Genomic DNA, 21,444 nt, shown 5'->3' on the forward strand with positions numbered 1-21,444 from the left:
ATTATTTTAATGTTTATTTATTTTTGAGAGAAAGAAAAACAGAGTGTGAGCGAGGGAGGGGGAGAGACAGAGAGGGAGACACAGAATCCGAAGCAGGCTCCAGGCTCTGAGCCGTCAGCACAAGAGCCCGACGCGGGGCGCAAACCCCCGAAGCTGCGAGATTGTCACCTGAGCCGAGACCAAGAGTCACATGTGTAACTGACTGAGCCACCCAGGCTCCCCCCTGGGGGCTCTCCTGTCTGGGCAATGGGGGTCGCAGGGCTGGGGGTCCAACGGCCCGATGACTGTGTCGTTAACTTGAAACAGACCTGGCCCTGTTATCGGGAATCACGGTCTGGGGGAGGCTCCTTACCTGCCTGTCACCCCCCTTGTCATTTCCCTGCCCCACTGCCTGGGCAGGTGGTGTGATGTGAGGCCCATGTGTCCTGTCTTCTCCCCGACAAGGAATGTGTCAGCTGCTCATGGCTGAGCCCTAGTTCCCATTGAAGTGGCCGGTGCTTAGAGGCCTCATATGTGAAATGAGTAAGCCAGACGGTCTAGAGAGGGCGCTACAGACACGTTTTCAGAGAGCCTAACGCACAACATACTGCTCCAGCTGTGGAGGACACACATCAATGGAGGGCAGCTCAGGGTCTGACTGGGCCCCGGGGTCGTCATGACAGGCATGGGCGGTCAGCATGGACAGGCCGCCATCCTCGGGGCCGATGAGGCCAAATCAGCCTTCAGAGAAGCCGGGAGTGCTCTCTGAATGGCACCCCAGTACAGGTCCTGCAGAGGCCAGAGGAAAGGGGGAGATTCAAACACTCGGCTGTAAATAAATGTCTCCTCTGCCGGACCTGAGAGACGGGGCCCCTGCCCTCTTTTGTGATGCATGCCTAGAAGACTGGTTCTGGAAAAGTCCTTCCTCACTTTTCAGAAGAGAGAACTGTCCTGGGTGGAGGGCACTTGTCCAAGGGTGTCCCATGAGCCAGTGACAAATGGGTGCCTGGGCCTTTGTCAGTGCTGGGCTGTCCTGGCGCTGGAGGAGGTGGTCCCTCGCCGGGCTGCTGAACAGGCTCCCTCTGGGGGCAGAAGCCACGTGTGCTGCAGCTCTGTCCTCCAGCACGTGCCTGGCCCGTCCGCCCCTGCACTTCCCAGTGCCGCCTTCTCTTCCTAGATGTCACCTTTCTTCTTGGAGAGATGGTGGGGGGTACACCCGGGGTGGATCCTAGCTCTGCCACTTACCGGCTGGCCTCAGTTTCCTCCTCTGTGATATGGGCATAATGAGCCTATCTGCTTGTTGGGTCTCTGAGAATTCAGTGATTTGGTCCCTGGGCGGGGTTTGGAAGGGTGCCCGTTTGCACTCTTGCAGATGCGTGCTGTGGTCACATCCCCAGATGGCACAGAGGCTGTGCACAGTCTATCAGTGTTGGGTGAATAAATGCATAGACATATGCCTCCCGCCCCCTCCCCCCTCCCCCCAGCCCAGCCGCTTTCACTTCCGTGCTGTCGGTTCTTGTAAAAAAATCTGCTGACCCTGCACTGGTTGATGATGATACAGTCTTGCAGTGAAAGGGCTCCATTTGCTGGGGCCCAGCTGGAGGCGAGCTTCCCGCACCCCTGCTGGCAGAGCTCCCCACCTCCCCACATGCTTCCCCACAGCGCCGCGTTTATGCCTCTGGAGCCCATGACAGCTAGCTCAAAGGCAGGATGGGGCAGGATGTAAATGCCTAGGATGTTTACATCTGTCGGTGCCTTCGTCGACCGCCAAGCCCTTCACTTGTTTTCTGGAGGAGGGAGGCCTGATCCGGCACCCGTAGCAGGTGGCAGGGGTGGAGGGGTCCGGGGCCCTAGTGCTGTCCCCTCACACTAAAAGCTGAGCACCTGCACGAGCTGTGACTTCGAGAGAAACAGACAAGAGGAGAGAAGAGAGGAGGCGTTGAAGGCGCCTGGCGTTGCCGTAGCTGGCAGGGTTCTGCTGCGAGGCCCCTTGGCTTGGCCTCTCAGTTTGAAGGTTTCATGCCCCCTCCCCCAGGAGCCTCTGACCATCCAGGCTGGCGTAGCCCCCGCCCCGTGGCAGGGTATGTGCTGCGTGGAAGGGACAGCGGGAGGAAGAACCAATTCTCCCCAGTGTAGCCCATCCCCTGCTGCAGCAAGGATATGACATCTTTCAAGACAGGCAAAAGCAATAAAGGGGAACGGATAGGTAGCCACAGAAGAAGGATCTAGATTTTGCTAGACTTTCCAAATAGATGTGCAGGGTTGGGATGGTTCGTGGGGCCTCACCTTGCTGAGCTGCTGGCCGTGAAGGATGCTGCGGAGGGCCCACGTGATGAGCTGAGCGGGGTTAGCGGCAGGGGCATCCATGGGCTTAAAGGACGCATGATTAGAGGGGCTCCAGAGGGTGAGGGAGGCGGGAGCATGATTTCATTTGAGGCGTCCCTCTGAAACAAAACCCAGGTGGCAGCTGGGAATGGCGGTCTCCCGTGCACATTAGCCTTCTCTCTCTCTCTCTCTCTCTCTCTCTCTCTCTCTCTCTCTCTGATCCTCACGGCCTCCAGGGATAATTACAGGATAATTATGGGCGAGAACATGGAAAGAGCAAGTGCTGCCTGCATTCCAGAAGCTAAGCGCTGTGAGCCCAGCTGGAGACCTGGGGGGCCTCTCCCCAACTGCCAGGTGGCTGACAGAAGGGCCGGTCTCCCTCTGTGGGGGCTATAGGAGCCCTGGCCCCCTGTTCTCTGGCTGCAGATCTGAGCCATGGCCCGTGTGGAGGGTGGCTTCTGGGTCCCCGAGAGCCTGGTGCTGGGGCCCCCGTGAGGGGATCTTACAGCCTTTCTCATCCCCAGCCCACCAGGTGCCTTCACACCTGCATGGAAACCTGCATGCTGGTTACTTTGAAGAATGGGCTGAGCTTGGGGTTTCTGGAAGTGGTGAGTGGGGGCGTCGGACCCTGACTGTGCCTCCCGGGTGAGGACCCTTCAGCATTGCCCCTGGCGCGTAGTGGGACAGATATTACTCCAGCCTGTGCCGGGCTGGAGCAGTGTGTTCAGAAAACACTGTTCCCTGAGCACGGATTTGACACCTTCCGCGGTCAGACTGAGACAGCCCCCCCTCTCCTGGGGAGCTTGGAAAGTCAGGTGTGAGATCCAGTGGCCTAATTTTAGACCTTGGGTCTCCATGTCAAAACAGCAGCAGGATAATTAAAAGAAGAAAAAAAGAAAGAAAGAAAGAAAGAAAGAGAAAAGAACAGAATGACAGGCTGGCCTTGGATAATTAAAAGAAGAAAGAAAGAAAGGAAAGAAAGAAAGAAAGAAAGAAAGAAAGAAAGAAAGAAGAAAAGAATGACAGGCTGGCCTTGGATAATTAAAAGAAGAAAGACAGGAAAGAAAGAAAGAAAGAAAGAAGAAGAAAAGAATGACAGGCTGGCCTTGGATAATTAAAAGAAGAAAGAAAGAAAGAAAGGAAAGAAAGAAAGAAAGAAAGAAAGAAAGAAAGAAAGAAAGAAAGAGAAAGAAAGAAAGAAAAAGAAAGAGAGAAAGAAAAGAATGACAGGTTGGCCTTGGATAATTAAAAGAAGAAAGAAAGAAAGAAAGAAAGAAGAAAAGAAAAAGAAAAGAAAAGAATGACAGGCTGGCCTTGGATAATTAAAAGAACAAAGAAGGAAAGAAAGAAAGAAAGAAAGAAAGAAGAAAAGAAAAGAATGACAGGCTGGCCTTGGATAATTAAAAGAAGAAAGAAAGAAAGGAAAGAAAGAAAGAAAGAAAGCAAAGAGAAGAGAAGAAAAAAGAAAAGAAAAGAAAAGAATGACAGGCTGGCCTTGGATAATTAAAAGAAGAAAGAAAGAAAAAAAAAAAGAAAGAAAGAAAGAAAGAAAGAAAGAAAGAAAGAAAGAAAGAAAGAAAGAAAAGAAAAGAAAGAAAAGAACAGAATGACAGGCTGGCCTTGACCCCTTGTTAATTATGAAGCAAGCACATTTCCACCAGGGACAGGAGGCCTCACCCAGGAGGGCTGCCGTCCATTCCCGCCCGTGGGGCCTCGGGGGTACCCAGACCCCTTTAAAAAACAATCATGCATGTGTTCTTTCTGAAGTCCCTCCTCTCTAGCACAGACGGGCTAATGGAACTGTGTCATCATGATGCGGGTCCTGGAGCTAGGATGCAGGCCCCTCTGCACACGGCCCCAGACGCTACACTTTCTCAGGACCACGTGCCTGTTCCAGTGTTTCTGACCCCTGTCCGCCCCTGCTTCTCGCCACCTGCAGTGCACCTGTCCCGTCTCCCTCCCGATCTGCCGCTTTCCTGCTGTTTTGGGCAGCCACGCAGTCAGGCTTGTTAGAATCACGTGTGAAGTAAAAGCACGTCAACCTGAGGCAGGAGTAAGCGTTCCCCACCAGCCCCAGGTTTGGACGGGTGAGGGCCCTGGGAGTGGACACCTGTGCAAAGCTGCATACCCTGGTTGACCTTGAAGATCAGCCATCTGGGGTGGCCACCTGGGGTCCCTGCCTTACCTGAATAGCCATCTGCCCCTCACCCCTGGGGACAGGGTCAGTTTGTTGTCTGTAGTATCCCCACAGTTATTGTGTTTAAAATTGTAAGTGTACGTGACACATGCACATGATAACAATTCAAACGGTGCCCAGGGGCATAGGGTAAAAATGTCTCCCTTGAACTCTGTTCCCCGGCCCTCCCTTCTGGGAGGTTCTCTGTGTGGAGAAACTCTCTTTCCTACAAGGGTGGCCCCCTTCTTTTCCTTCATAAAAGCGGAGCTTGCTGATCTTAGAACTGTAACAGGAACTGGGGCTCCTGGGTGGCTCAGTCGGTTAAGCGTCCGACTTCGGCTCAGGTCATGATCTCGCGGTCCGTGAATTCGAGCCCCACGTCGGGCTCTGTGCTGACAGCTCAGAGCCTGGAGCCTGCTTCGGATTCTGTGTCTCCCTCTCTCTCTCTGCTCCTCCTTGTACTCTCTCTTTCTCAAAATAAACGTTAAGCAATTTTTAATAAAAAAAAAAAAAAGAAAAGTAATGGGAACTAATGTTGTGTTTCCTCAGCACTAGGCCCTGTTCTACTGAACTCTTCGAGGAGCTCTTGGCGCACTTGGAGATTTTCACTTTCCTGTCCATAGATCTACGATATTCTTTTCCGTTGCTACGCAGGATTCTGTCGTATGGATGTCCTGTAATTTATTCGTCTCCCCCATGGACTTTCACCACCGTAAACGGTGCTGTCGTTACACATCCTTATCCTGCTCATTTGCTCACACGGGCGAGTACATCTCGGATCTGCATTCAGTGGAACGGGGGTCAAAGAACCAGTGTGGCCGTGACTGTGACGGAGATTGGCAGGGAGGCGAGTGTGTGAAGGCCCAAGCCCCCGGGGCTCAGAGCAGACCTCCCCGGTGGCTGGTGCGCCTGACCTCTGACCCCTGAGTGCCACAGGAGACCCTAACCGCTGCCCCAGCCGTGCGTCTGCGCGTCCAGCGGGGGCTCGTGTTTAAGCTCAGTCTGCATGGCAGCACAGGGAAGCTGTACGAGGTCGTCCCCAGAGGGACCGGGCCAGACAGACGTTGTGCTGTTCTGTCTTGTCCTCCCTGCGGGTGACAGAGAACCGAAAACGTCCCCGTCCTCGCAGGTCACGAGAAATGTTCCGGCGGGGTGGGTGATTAGCACAGAACACAGTATCTTGAACCCAGGCTGTACCCTGCGAGAAGAGAGAGTCCTCGTGCTCAGTGCTCTGTCCCCTCAGCTGTCAGAGACTTTCAGGGACAGTCACACTGCTGTGTGAAAGGGATTGGGTTTCCTCAGGACGCTGCTTTTTTATGTTCCTCGCTGCGATTGGGTGGAGTTAGCTCACCTCCCTGAGCTCACACTGGCTCCCCGCTTTTACAGCCTCCGGGAGGGTGCGTGGGCATGGTCTGGGGGCACAGGGACTGGGGGGCCACGCGGGCTCAGTGTGGCCGTGTGGCGGTGACGGGGACACGGCTCCCTCCCATCTGCTGGGCAGGAAAGCTGACCATCCGCCCACCCAGCAGAACAGAACTGCTTTTGCCCAAAGAATGGCTGAAATGTCTCCGCTGCTGTTGTCACCAGTAGGCCGTGGGTTTGGGAGGTGACCACCTCAGAGGAGCTGGCCAGAGGCACGCGGGAACCCTGGGCTGACATTACAACTTATCCAGGAATCTGAAAGTATTGAGAATAAGACGTTAGTTAAAAATGCCGCGGCTGTTTGTCACTGCAGGGGGTCCATCCCTCTCCTGGTCAGTAAGCCTTCTGGACAAATGTCACTGAGTTTGGGCGTGTGTTTGGCCTGTGTCACCTCTGCATTCCACTGCCTGCCATGGACTCTGGGACAAGTTTGGACACGGGCCGTGGGGCCTCTGGGTCCCTCGAGGGCAGGGGCGAGATGATCCCCAGCCCTGCTCAACACTTCTAGGAATCCTGCTCCCGCCCCCCTCACCCCCCAACCCCAGCCCGCGGGGCTCCCCGTCCAAGGTGCCGGTGGCCCTTGCGGACGGCCTGGTGTGTGCAGTTCGACCAACTCCCGAGTCTTCCGTCTGTGGACTGTGGGTCCTGACCTCCCGCAGAGGGTTCTTGTGAGGATGGGGGAGGTCGATGACGCCCTCACCGCCTGTCTCTCTCTGGGTTTCTTTGGTTCGGCTCATGTGTTGGTGCTTCTGGTTCCGTAACACTCTCCGGAGTTCAGGTGTCCTTCTTTCTTTTAGGGCCTTTGTCTGCCCCCTTCACCCCCCACAGCCAGTTGTCACCGCATTTGCAATTCTCTCCCTCCAGCTCAGTCACTGATTCGCATGACTTAGACTTGTCCCTCCCTAGTACCCCTGGCTTCTGTCGTGAAGACACTTCACCTTGCTAGATACCAAGTCCGAGATCCAGAACAAAACCTTTGAGCCTGCTCTGTCCCCACCCCTCTTCCAAAGCCCAGGCACGGGGGGGGGGGGGGGGCGGGTGACCCTGGCACTCTCACTGCCCCGGATTTGGCTGTGAGGGCTTCAGGCAGTGCGGACACCCCGGCAGGAAAGCAGTACGGTCGGAGCAGGACAGAGAGCGCCATTCCATGTTTTCCTGCCCGGAGGAACCTTCTTTCTGTGTTCTGTGTGGGTCTCGTTTTTATCTTTCAGGCCACGGTGTGAGGGTCGCCCTGCCAGGGAGGCTTCCTCGACACCCCCAGCCCACGCTATTCTTTCTGCCGGCACCCATTCTCCGGAGATCGCATCTCTGGCATGTCTGCTCCACCCCGGAGGCCTTCTGAGGGCCACGCCTGGCACGGGCAGGTACCCCGGAGCCGCCCAGAGGACAGACCCGCAGGCGGGAAGGCCGAGGCTGGCCCTCGCTTGCAGCTGAGTCTGGGCTGGTTCGTAAATACTCGCGCTGTCATCAGCAGGCGTGAACCAGCATTCGGAGCTCCTGCCTGGCAGAACTGTTTGCTGTTGAATCAATTCTCTCGAGTCTCTGCCGTCGCTGCTTGTATTAACAGCGAGCTGCTAATAGGGAACATTAGGTGCCACCCGATGGGGGAGCCGAGCTTTGCTGTTAAAGACACTTGGAGCCACAGAGCGGCGCTCAGCTCGGGGGGGGGGGGGGGGCCGAGAAAGGCCCAGGCTTCCCGAGCCTCGTCACCGGATCGCCCAGCTTCATCCTGCAGGTCGCTCAGACTCGTGCGGAGGCCCAGTCCGCTCCCCACCTCCTCTCTGTCCTTTAAAAGGGGGGGGGGGGGGGGGGCGGGGGGAACTGAGCCCGGTGGACAGAGGCCTGAGTCGGCATGCAGCAAATGAAATGATCCCAATTCAGCTTTGATGGCAACTGTGAGGGTAAAGAGACGGCCTTCGCCGGCATGTAAGCTTGGCAATTACCGGGAAGTAACTGGGCGTCCGTGGACTGCTCCAGATTGTGAGCACCATCGGCCACCAAGGGCCACGCTGTCTGATCAGAGGCCAGTTCAGCCTTCCCCCCTGAATGGAAGCCACTCCTCCCTCTTAATGCCCACCCCCCCCCCCCCCCCCAGTGGTAACAATTGTAGCTGTTCACCACCCCCCCCCCCACACACACACACCCCAGGATGAACAGTGGCTTCCTCTGGGGCTGGTTGGCTTTGGAGCATCTCTGTGCTGTGTCCATGAGCAAGGGGCTTGGTGGGCTGGACAGCGTGTGTGTGTGTGTGTGTGTGTGTGTGTGTGTGTGTGTGTGAGAGAGAGAGAGAGAGAGAGAGAGAGAGAGACAAGGCTGCTGCATGCTGCTGTTCACAGCCCTGCAGATGCCATATCTCTGTCTTTTTCTCTCTGTGCCCTTAGCAGACTTAGCAAACATTAGAAGTGCTCTGGGTTGCTTAAATCCTGTTACGCCCAGCGCCCCCTGGCCTGGCCAGGGGAGGTTGTCACCAACTTGAAACCTGCTCCTGCAAATGTCCTGGGGAAGGCCTTGCTGTGCCTGAGAGGGAGCCCTGGCCGTTTGAATGCGTACCCGCTGGGTTCAGGACTGCAGAGCCGGCACCGGGGCCGGAGGGAGAGTGTGGGCTGGGCTGGCCAGGCCAGGGTGGTGGCGATGGTGTCCAGCACATTCTTGCCCCTACCTTGGCTGCGGCACACGCTCTTCCCGCCCGATGCTGTCATTTCCTTTCTTCCCCCGTGACTGGGCCACCGCAAATGCAGAAGTGGCACTCAGCTTGGGCACTCAGCACGTCGGGGATTCAGCCAGTGTCCGAGTGCAGGGCACCTGGGAGGTTTGGGGAGGAACAAGGCATGGCCCCCTTTCCCAGGGTTCAGAGGATGCTTGAGGAGGTAAGGTGGGTATAGATTTCAGGACCCAGAAGTTGCTATGCTGTGAGCAAGGCACAGGCAGGTGGCCCGAGGGCTTGGAGGGGACAGAGCAGCCGGGCCACAGGCACAGACCCCCTTCGTTGGGGAGATTTTGGTAGGAAAAGGCAGGCAGGAGAGAGATAGGGTTCTCAGGCAGGGGCAACTTTTTTAATTGACAGATTTTAAATGTATAGAGCAGTGGAGAGAACAAACCTCCCAACACTCACCTAGATTCCAGAACATCTTGCCACATTTGCTGAAGTCATGAGTGCAGTGACACGTGTCCCCTCATCCTTTCATTGTAGCGTCTCTGAAACTGGGGACATTTCCTACCTCAGCACAACTTCATTATCACAAGAGAGAACATTTTGAGCAAAAGTTGGGAAGCAGGCAGGAGTAGGGTTTGTTCTCGAATGGAATGGCTGAATGAGTCATTGGATGTACCCAGCCCCTAGGCCTTGCTGTCGAGAGTCTGGTGGAGGAGCTGAGGCCAAGACCCAGGACGCAGGCCAGTGGGGATGGCTCCTGGGGACTGGACCCGCCAGGGATGAGGTCACCAGAGGAGGGTCTAAAGCTTGGCCGGCTGCACAGGTGTGATGTTGGCAGGCAGAGGTCAGGGACAGCTCTTCTCGGTGGCAGGAATGGTATGAGAGAGTCATGGAATCCAGGTGGCATGAATGTGCTGGGGACACGTGCAGGTGCATGGCCTCTTGGGGTGAGCTGGGACGCCAGGACCGTGTAGAGCTTCATGGTGGTTGCATCTGACCTTTTGAGGGTCCCCCCGGGGGTGGGTGAGGTGTCTCCAAATGCTTTACATGGAGCTGTAGCCTCATGGCTTGCACCCATTGCTGAGGTCCCACTCGGCGCACCCAACGTGCCTGGGAGAGTCGGGCTTTCCGGGGGGTACAGCCTGGCAGGGGACTGGAGGACGTGCAGGTCAGACGGCCCACTGTGGAAGCTGAGGACACTGAGTGGCCCTTTGAGTGGAAAATGCCCCGTGGGGTTAATGAGGGCCCGGGGCCAAGGTGGGCTCACTCAGGAACAGCACAGGTGTGGTCACCTGTCATGGCCTGGATGCAGCCTTCCAAAGCACGTACATTTCTAGCTCCCTTGTCGCAAACACCGGAGGTGGCAGTGTGGTGGCTCAAGCTGCCTGTGTTTCTGCCCCAGTCTCAGGTGGGGGTGAAGTTCCTGTCCGGTGGGAGAATGCTCTTGGCACCCACGCCTGCTGGCCAGCAGTGAAGGAGGCAGCCCCGTTCTGCTGTCGTTGACGGACCTGCGGGATGTTGGAGCTGGTGGGGATGTTAGCCTAACCCCCTGTCCTTTACACACAAGGAAACTGAGGTTGTGATGTGTCCCAGCAAATCGGGGGGACCCAGCCCGAAGGAGAGCTGTCCTGGGAGCTTACTGATTAGAAACATAGGTTCTGAATTCAAGGCTGGGCTTTACTACTGCTCAGCTGTGTGGCTTTGGCTGAGTCACTCACCCTCTCTGTGCCTCTGTTCCTTTATGTGTCAGATGAAGTGCTTTTCTCACAGATCGTGGTGAGGACTCTGGGGGACAATCCCTGGACAGTATGCTGCACAAAGCAGGGGCTCTGCTTCTCCTGAACCCTGTCCAGTGCTCTCTCCAGCCTCTAGGCCATTCCCAGAAGAGGCATTAAGACTTCTCCTAGCAAGGCTGAGTAGCTGAGTTCCTTAAAGCTGGATCTCTCAGCTCTCCCCAGCACCCTGGTGGCAAAGCTTCATGTTGTTACAAGCAACTGACAGTCACTAGGGTCGCCTTAAATCACGTGCATGGTTAAGCTCAGAGGTCGAAAGAAGGCATGAGCTTGATTTGGCCTCTGGCACAGGGACCGGCCTTGAAGTATTTGTCAGGGAGTTGCCGCTGCTGTGTTCTGAGCGGAGGGGCCCTGGGCCGGGGGTGGCGAGCACCGTCTTCCGCGACTGCTTCAAAGGACCGCCACCTCTAGAGGCAGAGCATCTCGGGGGTTGTCCCTTCACGGTGCCGTGGGCCTGGTAGAGAGCCACGACGCTGTGTTCGGGAACGGCCGGGGCGATGCCATGGAGCTCGCTGGCGGTGAAAGCGGTTTCGGGGTTGAGTCAATAACCGAGTGGGAGTGTGAGGTCCCTCCGAATGCTGGGGCAGCATAGCCCTTCTCGGCAATCCCCGGGGACGCAGTGAAAATGCAGACTGACTCGGCGGGTCCGGGGCGGGGGCCCAAGAGTCTGCATTTCTCAGAGGCTCCCGAGGGATGCCCGCACTGTTGGGCTGCGTTTGAGGAACTGGATTGGAGGCGGCGAGGCCGGCCTCCGAGGGAAGGCAGCTGGAGAGGAGCACAGGCGCGTGTCCGAACCCCTTCTGGCCTCAGGAGGCTCCAGAGAGGGCAGCATCTCTGAGGAAAGGAAGCGGAGACCCCTGCCCCGCCCCCCCGCCATCGCTACCCAGTGTGGCCTGGTGGCCTTGGGCCCTGCCCCCCTTCCCCCGACGGCTGCACACAGGCCCGGCCTTGGCTCAGCCTTGGTTCACACTCAGTCCTCGCCCCCTCACCACCTGCTGAGGGTCGGACAAACGGACGTGGACCAGCCACAGAAACCTGAGAGGCCACGCCCTCGTCTTTCTTCCTTCGTGAAAGACAAGCCCAGCAGAACGCAAAGCCCCTGCACTCGACCTGTTTGTGTCCTTGGTACGGCGCGGCCCGTTCTCAGAGACAGGCCCTGCCCAGCTCTGGACGCCCTGGGAGGTGGGCAGGTCGTGGCAGGTGGGGTGGCAGGGTGAGGCCCGGAGAGGTAATGTGGGGGCCACGGTGAGGTGAGCGCACTCAGCCGGGGTCACCCGAGCAGGCCAGCGTTCTGCGGGCTGTGTCATGTCGGTCCACGGAGACGGGGCCCCTTTTCCTGGATTAACTTCTAGGGAGCTCAATTAGGCAAACCACTTTCCTCAGCCCGGGGCTTGCCTTAAAGGATAACAAGATTAGCTGCACCTTTCTGGCTCAGACACTAATATTCTAATATTCACTAATGGGGCTTCACTGGCCCTGAAGCACCTTCTGGAAGGCAGTGCTGGGCAGGTGGGGGCCTGGGTGCTGGGCCCCCGTGGCCACGGCCCATCGGTTGGGCTTAGAGCCAGGGTGGGCGGCCCATTCCTCTCCGGGCAAGGGGCTCAGAAGAAATCCTTCTGGGGTTGCAGACCAAGCTGGCGGCCCTGGGCACAGTCCTGGCCCCATCGCTGCACTCTTGGGCAGGTCACTTCCCCTCTCTGAACCTCACAGTCCTTGCCTGGAAAATGGGCACATAAACAGTTCTCGCTGGAGGCCTTGAGAATATGTGCTGGATTCTTTTTCTGGGGCCGACTTTTCGAGACCAGTGAGTGGCCTTCTGCTGGACGCCACTCTGTCCTGCTTGCTGGGACTGGGGACCAGGCTCCTGGGGATGAGAGCCTGCCCACACTCCCTCCCCCCCCCCCCGCTGCTGCTGAGGCCTGGCGATCACAGGGGCACCCCGCAAGTAGGCAGACAGCTCGTCGTCACTGGCCTGCTAAGTGGGTGACGGGCAGCTGGCCACGAGGAGGGGTGCCCAGCAGCCACAACCCTGGGGAGCTTCCGAGGGCTCCTCCCAGATGGTGGGCAGCTTGGGCTGTGGGGAGGCGTGGAACTAGGGGTGGGAAGTGGGTCTGAGGCTGAGGGGCTCAGGCCTGTGTCCCCTCCGCCCACCCTATAAGCCCCCCCCATGGCTCCCTGCCCACCCTCCTTGCAGGCTGCTTGCCTGCATCCTCCGTGCCCTCCCCGCCTGTGGGCTGGGTCCTCCACCGGACTCCTCCTCACTCACCCCTTTCCTTTCTGTCTTGCCTTCAGGTCTCGGCTCAGATTCTTTTCCACGATGGGGTCTCTGTCCCCTCCGCCCCCCCAGGCCTTCGCCCCTCACTATCTTGTGCCTCTGCTCTGCTGCTGCCCCCGACGTGCTCCCGGGCCTTGGGCTGTGGAGTGTGGGCGCTCTCCCGAGTGGTGGCTGTGTTCCCTGTCGCCCCTGTGCCTGGCCCGCGTTTCCTGGCCGCCCCCCTAGGGTCTGGCACGGCGGTGGAGGGGACACAGTTGCTCCTCAGTAGCCGCAGCAGGCCACAGGGCGAACGAAAACAAAAGCACGTGCACAGCCAACCCTGTCTACAGCAGCTTTGTTTACAATAGCAGAGTCCCGTGACAGCCGAGTGTCCCTCGGCCGGGGAGCGGATAAACGAAACGTGGCCGTCCACCCATGCCACGGATCCCTTCCCTCACAGCCTCGGAAAGGAGCAAACCACTGAGGCGCAGGCACCGGGTCGGTGGAAAGGTCCCCGCCTTAAAAAAAAATAAAAAAAAAAAAAAAAAAAAAAGAAAGAAAGAAAGAAAGGGGAAAAAAAAGAAAAAATAAAAGAGGGCACCTGGGTGGCTCAGTCATTTGAACATCTGACTTCGGCTCAGGCCATGACCTCATGGTTCCTGGGTTCGAGCTCCGGGTTGGGCTCTGTGCTAACAGCTCAGAGCCTGGAGCCTGCTTCCGATTCTATCTCCCTCTCTCTCTGCCCCCCAGCCCCACCCTGCTCATGCTCTCTCTCAAAAATAAATAAACATTATAAAAAAAAAAAAAGAAAAGGGCGCCCAGGTGGTGCAGTTGGTTAAGCGTCTGACTCATGATTTCGGCTCAGGTCATGATCTCACGGTTCGTGAGTTCAAGCTGTGAGTTCAAGCTGCTTGAAATGCTCTCTCTCCTTCTCTCTGCCTCTCCCCTGCTTGTGCATCTCTCTCTCTCTCTCTCTCTCTCTCTGTCAAATAAAGAAAACTTTTTTAAAAATTTTAAAAAAGAAAAGAAAACTTCCCTCCAAGGAGGTTGAGGGGGTGGGGGTTAGAGACTACATGATTCCACATGTAGGACGAGGGGACAGAAAACAGGTCAGGGGTTGTGGGGGCAGGAGTGGGGGAAGGGCCTGACTGCGAAGGGCACAGGGAACTTTCCAGGGTAATGGAAGTGTCCTCTGTCTTCATTCGGCTGTGGTTGCATGACTGTATGTGTTTGTTGGAACTCAGAACTCTGCATTAACAAGGGTACATTTCTTTCTTTTTTTTTTTAAACGTTTTTTCATTTTTGAGAGACAGAGAGAGACAGAGCACGAACGGGGGAGGGGCAGAGAGAGAGGGAGTCACAGAATCCGAAGCAGGCTCCAGGCTCCGAGCCATCAGCACAGAGCCCGACGCGGGGCCCGAACTCACAAACCGTGAAATCGTGACCTGAGCCGAAGTCGGTTGTCTAACCGACTGAGCCACCGAGGTGCCCTAAAGAGGGTACATTTCTATTGTATGTGAGTTTTAGTTTTAAGTCTATAAATCTGACCTAAAAAAAAACCTCTCTTCTGATTAAAACTAATATTATTTCAAAAAAAAAAAAAACAAAAAACAAAAACAAAGAAAAAAGGCTGGCTGACCATAACTGTTAATATTATTATAGTGATGTTGATGTTGATGTTGATGTTGTATCTCTACACCTGGCCCCACCTAAGATTCCCAGGAAAGGCCCCAGCTGCGATTGAAACCCTGCGTATCCAGACAACCTCTCTGGCCTCCAACCAAATACTTTCAAATTTCCTTTCTGAGTCAGGCTGAAGTCCATGTAAATATTGACCAAAGAAGGCAGACTAGATTTTACACTGTGTTTGGTTAGTAGTTGGAGAGCCACTCCTGGGCTATTTTTCCAGCAGCTTTGTACAGGTGGGCCTTGTTTTATTTGAAATAAATTAAAAAAAAATTTTTTTAGCGTTTATTTATTATTGAGAGACAGAGAGAGACAGAGCACGAACGGGGGAGGGGCAGAGAGAGAGGGAGACACAGAATCCGAAGCAGGCTCCAGGCTCTGAGCTGTCAGCACAGAGCCCGACGCGGGGCTCGAACTCATCAACTGCGAGATCAGGACCTTAGCCGAAGTCAGATGTTTAACCTACTGAGCCCCCCAGGCGCCGCGATTTGAAATAAATTTTTAAAAAGATCCTAAATCAAGCATTGTAAGTGTGGTAGGAAAGTGCATCTATTTAGATGGATCTCACAGTGGATCTTTTGATAAGGTAATTACCTCTTCCTACCCCTTTAGTGTATATATTAAGTAAAATTTAAAAATAGATTTTTGGTCTGCTTAAGCGAGGGCTGTGTTTTTGAGATATGTAAGTCCACCTTTGCCCTGGCCCCGGGCTCCCCAGGACACATGGTGGCCATCTTCTTATGAGAAGCCACATGGTGTGTCGAGTGAGTGACAAGAGTTCCAGGGGCTGTCTCGTGGTGAACTGGGTGTCCTCCCTGCTTCCTGTCAAGGTGGGCACAGGTGGCATTCCTGTAGTGTCCTCCCTCTGCCATGGTGCAGGGATGGACAGGGAGAGCAGATCAGACGGGGTGGGCTACCCTATGGGTTCCTGCAGCCAGGCTGTCCCCTCCTGAGAGCAGACTGGATGCCAGGATGAGGTCCCACCCAAGTCACAGCTGTGTGACCATCTTCCAAGTCAACAAATGTGGCCCAAGCCCCCTGGAAGGCAGGGTGGCGGGAGGGGCCCAGCATTCAGCCCCGTCCATGTCCCAAATGCAGCAGGCTCCGTGGGAGTGGGTGGAGTGCTTTGTTCAAGGTCCCACTGCAGAGCCCGGATTTGAACCCAGGTTGTCCGTCCTCCCCACCCTCCCTGGGCCAGGGCTGCAGCCCTTCAGAAGGCTGTCAGCTTCTCAGAGGAGCGGAGCCTCAGGGCTTTCCTTTCCTCCCTCCCACTTCCCCCTTTCCCCAGACAAATATCAGGGCGGGAGAGGTGGCCACGAGGCAGAACGTGGTGAGTCGTACAGTGATCCTGTTGGGGGCCAGTGCAGGGAGAGGGCTCTGGAATCTGCTGGTCCCTGGGGCGGCTTGCGTCTCCCGAGTGGGGTTGGATGTGGGGAAGGGCAGGTGTTTTGGGTGGACGTTCCCTTCCCTGGCCAGGTGACTTCTGCATTTGGCCCTCGTCACCCTGAGGGCATGGGGTCCGGGGACCTGCAGGGATGGGGTCTGTCAGCAGCAGGGCTGCTCTTGGGGCTGTCAGCAGCAGGACTAGGGGAGGCAGAGGATCCAAGGCCCGGGAACAGGAAAAGTAGCCAAATAGAGTGTCGCTGTCCAACCCCGGGCTGTTCCAAGTTCTTGTCATGGGAGCTAGGCAGGCAGCAAGAGTTCTTACCTCAGAGCTGGCCCGCAGGGACTCCCTCTCTCCTTCCTTCTTTTTTATTTTTATTTTTTTTTTAATTTTTTTAACGTTTATTTATTTTTGAGACAGAGAGAGACAGAGCATGAACGGGGGAGGGGCAGAGAGAGAGGGAGACACAGAATCGGAAGCAGGCTCCAGGCTCTGAGCCAACAGCCCAGAGCCCGACGTGGGGCTCGAACTCACGGACCGTGAGATCATGACCTGAGCTGAAGTCGGACGCTCAACCGACTGAGCCACCCAGGCGCCCCTCCTTCCTTCTTTTTTAAAACGTTTTTCCTAATATCTTTTTTCTCTCTCTTTTTAAAAATTGTGTTAAGCTGGCGGGGCGCCTGGGCGGCTCAGTCGGTTAAGTGTCTGACTTTGGCCCCATATCGGGCTCTGTGCTGACAGCTCAGAGCCTGGAACCTGCTTCAGATTCTGTCTCCCTCTCTGTGCCCCTCCCCCATGTGCACTCTGTCTCTCTCAAAAATAAACATTAAAAAAATTGCGTTAAGATGCACGTAACAGGAAGGTTACCATCTTCTCCGCTTTTTGGGTGTACAGTTCATGGTATTAAAAACATTCACCCTTCTGCTTTCTGTCCCTGAATTTGACGATTCTAGATATCTAGACGAATCTAGAGATAAGTGGAATCGTATGGCGTTTGTCCTGTTGGGTCTGGTTAATTCACTTAGCATCACGTCCTCAAGCATGTTCATCCACGTTGTAGCGCATTGCAGAATTTTCTTCCTTAAGGATGATTAATATCCCACTGTATGGAGATACCACATTTTGCTTATCCGCTCATCAGTCAGTGGCCCCTTGAGTTGCTTCCACATGTTAGCTGTTGTGAATAACATTATGAACTCTTTAAGATCCTGCTTCAAATTCTTTTTTTTTTTTAATTTTTTAAATCTTTATTTATTTGAGAGAGAGAGAGAGCACCAGTGGGGGAGGAACAGAGAGAGAGGGAGACACAGAATCCAAAGCAGGCTCCAGGCTCCGAGCTGGCAGCACAGAGCCCAACTCAGGGCTCGAACCCACGAACCGTGAGATCCTGACCCGAGCCGAAGTCGGACGTTTAACCGACTGAGCTACCCAGGCGCTGCAAATCCTGCTTCAAATTCCTTTGGGTGTCTGATCATATGGTAATCCTGTTTTTAATTTTTATAAAATCTTTTCAAGTGTTATTTATTTTGAGATAGAGAGAGTGTGAGTGAGGGAGGGGCAGAGAGAGGGAGACAGAGAATCCCAAGTAGGTTCTGTACTCAGTGCCGAGCCTGACGTGGGGCTTGAGCTCATGAACTGTGAGCTTGTGACCTGAGCTGAAGTCAGACACTTAACCGACCGAGCCACCCAGGTGCCTCTGTTTTTAATTTTTAAAGGAAACGCCAGATAGTTTCCATAGCAACTGCATCAATTTACTTTCCAGCCAACAGGGCACAAGGTTGCCAGTTTGTCTGCACGTCCTGGCCAATACTGGTTACTTTCTGATTTTTGATGGTGGCCATCCTAAGGTGGGAGGTGGTATCTCATCATGGCTTTGATTCCCTGATGATTAGTGATGTTGAGCACCTTTCCTTGTGCTTTTTTCGCCATTCCTTGGAGAAATGTCTATCCAAGTCCTCTGCCTATTCTTGAATCGCGTTGTTTATTGTGGCGTCTCCTTCTTTCGAGGGCAGCATTGGCCCAACATTCAGGATGGGGCCGTCATGGTAAACAGCAGCTCAGCGATCTCGTTTGGGAACTTGGACAGATACAGGAAAAGTAGCCCAATACAGTGTTGCTGTCCAGTCCCGGGCAGCTCCAGATTCTCTCTGTGAGCATCCCCGGGCTTGGAGGCGGGTCTTACCTGCCCCCTGACCTGCAAGGGCCTGGTTTTAGCACTGCCGAAGGGCGGATTGCCCGTGGGTTTGGGGGTGCCGGCCTTGTGCTTCTCCCTCAGGTACAGAGAGCATCAACACTTTCTCAGAGGAAGAGCTGATTCTGCCACAGGCGGCCAACGCAGGGGGCGAGCTGCGAAGTCTCCCTTGGGCATGGGGTCCCCAGGTGTTACAGGCCTTGTGAGGGGAATGTGGCCCCATGCCATTAGGGCCCTGTCCAAACTCATGGGAGCTCACCCTTACCCCTCCTCCCAGCCTCGAGCGGGGGCGCCCCTGGAGTGCAAGCTCTTTTTTTTTTTTTAATGTTTATTTATTTTTGAGAGAGAGAGAGAGAGAGAGAGAGAGAGAGAGAGAGAGAGAGAGAGAGAAAGAGCGGGGGAGGGGCACAGAGAGAGGGAGACAGAATCCGAAGCAGGCTCCAAGCTCCCAGCTGTCAGCACAGAGCCCAACGCAGGGTTCGAACTCATGAACTGAAGTCAGACGCTTAACGATGGAACCACGCAGGCTCCCCTGGAGTGCGAGTTCTTGACAGAGAGTGACAAGTGTCCCGGGCCCCCACGTGGGACCAGGGGTGCTGGCTGTCTCCCAGGTAACTCTGGGGACTTTGGACTTGGCTTAAGTATTTAGGGGAAGCCAAGGACAGAGGCTTGGAGTCCACGTCGGGGAGGGGGTGCCGTGAAGGTGACTCCTGGGTTTGTGGCCCTCGGGGGCCAGGCATCCAGGTGTATACCCCTCATAGGGCTGCTGTGTGGAGTCACCGGCAGGGGACAGGAAAGCAAGTGTCCACCACCTTCATGAGCACTCGTCCCACACAGGGGAGACTGTGTCCTAGGCGCCGAGGTCATGTGGGGAGAGAGGACTCCAGGACCCGCAGCCACTCGCTAAGCCAGACCCGTGCCAAGGTCTCACGGACCTGGAGGGAACGGTGGGGTGGCCCTCCCACCAGGGACCTCACCCTTAGCATCCTGTTTAGTGACTTTTTTTCTTTCGTGAATCACGCTTCCTGTTGTAACCTAAGAAATCACTGCCTTAACTAGAAGTCATAAAGATTTTCTAGTATGTTTCCCTCCACAACTTTTATAGCCTTGGGTTTTACATTTAGCTTTATAACCCATTTTGAGGTCATTTTTGTACCTGAGGTCTGAGTTCTGGTTGGAAGTTCACTCTCGCCTGTGACTTCCAGGCCCGCTTGTTGAAACGCTCTCCTTTTCCCACCCAATTGCCTTTTGCACTTTGCCACAGATCAGTTGACCTTAGATGCGTGGGTTTATTTCTAGATGCTCTGTTCTGTGCCGGTGATCTATTCGTCTTTTTTTTTTTTTTAATTTTTTTTTTTAACGTTTATTTATTTTTGAGACAGAGAGAGACAGAGCATGAACGGGGGAGGGACAGAGAGAGAGGGAGACACAGAATCGGAAGCAGGCTCCAGGCTCTGAGCCGTCAGCCCAGAGCCCAACGCGGGGCTCGAACCCACGGACCGCGAGATCGTGACCTGAGCTGAAGTCGGACGCTTAACCGACTGAGCCACCCAGGCGCCCCTGTTCGGCTGTCTTTACACACGCTGTCTCAGTTACTGCTGCTTCATAATCCAACTGGAAATCTGGTCGGGTTCTAAGGCCTTTGCATTTCTATCTGATTTATAGTCAGGTTGTATCAATTTGCAACAAGAAGGCTGTTGGGATTTTGTGGGGGTGGGGGTGGGGCGTAGAGCAGAGGAGAGATCTGACATCTTAGCGATACCGAGCCTCTGGGCCTGGGGACACTGTGTCTCTCTCTCCACGTGTACCTGCCTTAAATTCTCTTAGCAGTGCCTTGCCACCTTCAGTGTGCCTATCTTGCATCCGTTTATAGATCCTATCAGTTTTCCTCATAGGTGGTCACGTGTCTGCCAGGAAAGATGTTTTACTCCTTCCTTTCTGATTTTTAAATTTCCTTTCCTGATCCGATTGAGCTAGCTGACCCCGTCAGTCCAGCGTTGAGTAGGTGGCGGAAGCAGACGGCTGTCTTGTTCCTGATCTAAAGGGAAAGCTTTCGGCGTGGTGTGAGCCGTGGGCTTTGCGTCGAGGCTCTTTGTCAGGACGCGGAAGTCCTTATGTTCCTGGCGTGCCTGAGTTTTTGTCGGGAACACGTGTTGGATTTTGTCGAACACTCTTTTGTATCTGTGAAGGTGATCATAACGTTTTTCTCGTTTGTTTGGTATATGTGGTGGATTTCATTGACTGGTGCAATTTTCAATGGCCAAACCAACTTTTCATTCCTGGGATAAATCCCACTTGGTCATGGTGTATTATTCTCTTAACCTACCATCAGATCCCATTTGCTACTTTAACTGGCATTTTGTCTAGAATTTTTGCATCGATGTTCAGAAGGGATGTTTGTCTCTAGTTTTCTTTTTTTTTTTTTAATTTTTTTTTTTTTTAACGTTTATTTTATTTTTGGGACAGAGAGAGACAGAGCATGAACGAGGGAGGGGCAGAGAGAGAGGGAGACCCAGAATCGGAAGCAGGCTCCAGGCTCTGAGCTGTCAGCCCAGACCCCGACTCGTGGCTCGAACTCACAAACCAGCAGATCATGACCTGAGCTGAAGTCGGACACGTAACCAGATGCCCCTATACTTTTTTTCTTGAGTGAGCATTGGTAATTTGTGTTTTTCAAGGAATATATGCATTTTTTTCGAAGCTGTCAAACTTATTGGTATAAAGCTGTTCACATGTTCCTTTATTTCCCTTTTAACATCCGCAGACTCTGTCGTGATGTCATCTCTTTCATTCTATTGATAATTTGTGTCTTCTTTTTTCTCCATCAGTCTGGATTGAGGTTTTATTGGTCTTCACAGGAAACCTGCTTGGTTTCACTGACTTTTCTCTAATGTTTTTCTAATTTCTATTTCATTGATTTGCACTCCAAAATTACACTGACATGGTTTCTATTTTCTCTCCTTTGTCTAGTTTCTTAAGGTGGTTGAGACTAATGATTTCAGACTTTGTTCTCTTTCTTTAAAAAAAATTTTTTTTTAAGTGTATTGATTTATTTTGAGAGAGAGAGAGAGCACGTATAGGGGAGGCGCAGAGAGAGAGGGAGAGAGAGAGAAAGAGAGAGAGAAGCCCAAGCAGGATTCGCACTGTCAGCACAGAGCCCGATGCAGGGCTTGAACTCATGAACCATGAGATCATGACTTGAGCCAAAATCAAGAATTGGACGCTTAACCGACTGAGTCACCCAGGTGCCCCTCTTCTCTTTCTGACAGAGATGTTCAGTGCTATAAGTTTGACCCAAGTGCAGCGTTAGTGCTGTCCCACAGGGTTTGTTATGGTCGGTTTTTATTTTTTTATTTTCATTCAGTTCAAAAATCTTTCTAATTTCCCTCTTGGTTTCTTGTTTTTCCCATGTGGTTTTTTGGAAATGTGTTACTTAGTTTCTAAACGTTTGGGAATTTTTTTAGAGATCTTTATGTAATTAATTTCTGGTTAATTCCATTGTGGTCCTAGAACATACTGTTATGTCCTCTTGGTTCATTCTGACGAAATCTTCTTTATCCTGGTATGAATGTTTGCCCTGA

General features: G+C 54.0%; 1 protein-coding gene across 5 annotated transcripts in view; it reads left to right on the forward strand.

Moving 5' to 3' along the window:
- PEMT (phosphatidylethanolamine N-methyltransferase) overlaps nucleotides 1–21,444 on the forward strand; it is an 86,883-nt gene that overhangs the window by 33,473 nt on the left and 31,966 nt on the right. The window lies entirely within an intron of this gene.

This window comes from Lynx canadensis, chromosome E1, assembly GCF_007474595.2.
Source record: "Lynx canadensis isolate LIC74 chromosome E1, mLynCan4.pri.v2, whole genome shotgun sequence".
Lineage (NCBI taxonomy): Eukaryota > Metazoa > Chordata > Mammalia > Carnivora > Felidae > Lynx > Lynx canadensis.